The sequence below is a fragment of the Myotis davidii genome, unplaced genomic scaffold, assembly GCF_000327345.1.
Source record: "Myotis davidii unplaced genomic scaffold, ASM32734v1 scaffold20, whole genome shotgun sequence".
Taxonomy (NCBI): Eukaryota; Metazoa; Chordata; class Mammalia; order Chiroptera; family Vespertilionidae; genus Myotis; species Myotis davidii.
The window spans coordinates 1,072,769-1,075,491 of NW_006292574.1; positions in this window are offsets into that span (position 1 = coordinate 1,072,769).

A 2,723-nucleotide genomic window follows, 5' to 3' on the forward strand; every position below is an offset into this window, starting at 1 on the left:
AAAAAAATCCCATTTACCATTGCACACACAAAAAAATTAAGATACCTGAAAATAAACTTAATTACGGAGGTAAAAGACCTGTACTTGAAAAACTACAGTATATTGAAAAAAGAGGTAGAGGAAGACATAAACAAATGGAAGAACATACCATACATGGATTGGTAGAATCAACATCATTAAAATGTTCATACTACCAAAAGCAATTTATAGATTCAATGCAACCCCCATTAAAATACCAACAGCATATTCCACAGTCCTAAAACAAATTCTCCAAAAATTCATATGGAATAAAAAAAGACCTCGAATAGCCACAGCAATCCTGAGAAAGGAGAACAAAGTTGGAGGGATCACAATACCAGACATCAAGCTATATTACAAAGCCACTGTTCTCAAAACTGCATGATACTGGCACAAGAACAGACATATAGACCAATGAAACAGGCCCAGAAATAGACCCAAGCCATTATGCAAAATTAATATTTGGCAAAGGAGGAAAGAGCATACAATGCAGTCAAGTCTCTCCAATAAATGGTGCTGAGAAATTTGGTCAGATACATGTAAAAACAATGAAACTAGACCACCAACTTATACCATACACAAAAATACTTAAATATCTTAGAAGACTCCATACGCAGCAAAGTAGCAGGCATTTGTTGTAGCAATATCTTTACCGATAGAGCTCCTAGAGCATAGGAAACTAAGGAGAAAATAAACAAATGGGACTACATCAAAATAAAAGCCTTTGCACAGCAAAAGAAACCATCAGCAAAACAATACGAAAGCCCACTGCATGGGAGAACATATTTGCCAATGCTATCTCAGATAAGGGTTTAATCCAAGGGTGGGCAAACTTTTTGACTTGAAGGCCACAATGGGTTCTTAAACTGGACAGGAGGGCCGGAACAAAAGCATGGATGGAGTGTTTGTGTGAACTAATATAAATTCAAAGTAAACATCATTACATAAAAGGGTACGGTCTTTTTTTTTTAGTTTTATTCATTTCAAACCCGCCGGATCCGGCCCGCAGGCCATAGTTTGACCACGGCTGGTTTAATCTATAAAAGTTACGGGGAACTCATACAATTTAACAAAACGAAGATAAACAATCCAATAAAAAATGGGCAAAGGACTTAAATAGACACTTTTCGACAGAAGACATACAGAAGGCCAAGAGACATATGAAAACATGCTCCAGGTCACTAATCATCCGAGAGATGCAAATCAAAAGGACAAGGCGGTACCACCTCACACCTGTCAGAATGGCAATCATCAACAAATAAACAAATGACAAGTGCTGGAGAGGATGCAGAGAAAAAGGAGCCCTTCTTCACTGCTGGTGGGAATGCAGACTGATGCAGCCACTGTGGAGAACACTACTGGGTTCCTCAAAAAATTAAAAATGGAACTCCCATTTGAAATGGAATACTACGCTGCTGTATAAAAGAACTCTTACTATTTGCAACAGCATGGATGGGCCTGGAGAGCATTATGCTAAGGAAAATAAGCCAGTTGGAGAAAGTTAAATATCACATGATCTCACTCATATGAGGGATATAATCAACAACACATACTGATGAACAAAAATAGATCCAGAGACAAAGAAACACTGAACACACCGTCCAACGTCTGAGAGAAGGCGAGGAGTGGGGTGTAAGAGATCAACCAAAGGACTTGTATGCATGCATATCAGCATAACCAATGGACATGGACACTAGGGCAGTGGGGGATGTCCTGGGGGTTGGCTGGAGGGGGGTCAATAGAGGAAAAGGGAGACATATGTAACACTTTAAACAATAAAAAATAAAAAGCCCACATTACTTTCTCCAGGGATCCATAGTGAAAATGTCACTGTCATCGATAAGTAATGCCGTAAGAAGAAAAAAAAACACAACAGAGAATTAAACTGGTAATGTATTACCCAGTAGTAGATGACTATAGAACAGCCATGGGCAAACTACGGCCCGCAGGCAGAGTCGCCTTGCTCCTACTTTGTGGCCCTGATGGCATCATCCTTATAGTTAAAGGACTCTCTTGGGATTACTTTTCCCATCAAAAAAGAATTTACATTAGTTCACACAAACACTCCATCCATCCATCCATGCTTTTGTTCCGGCCCTCCTGTCCAGTTTAAGAACCCATTGTGGACCGCGAGTCAAAAAGTTTGCCCACCCCTGCTATAGAAATTAATGGGTTTATGTTCTTTGAGAACAGCCATGTTGTATACTGGATTTTAACTGTCCCCTTGTTGAAATTTTCATCACTATTTAAAAATCTTCAAGATAATTTTGTTAAAGCTTACAAATTTGCCTCTACTCTTACTATATTTGCGGAAAGAATGCATAGGTGTCCACAGCTCAGTTGAAACATTTAGAAAAGAGCTACAAAAGCATGAAGAAAGCTAGATGTGAATAACTTGCATACAATTGGTTATAGGTTTGAATCCAGAAAAAGATGGTGAATAGAGGTGGCAAGTGAAAACTGGAAAAGATTTTGGAATAGACACATGACCCTGGAAATCGCTGGGTGCCGAGTAAATAATTAAATCATTACATATAATCAAGTAAAATTGGGCTCAGGCTTTTCAGACTAGTGAAATTTGAGACACATGCAGACTACATAAGTCCTTTGAAGTGGCATGTTACTATTGATTTGTATTTTATCCAAAAGTGCCTATTTCAGTAGTCATATTTAGTTCATGCAAATATAAAGCCTTGACAAAATAG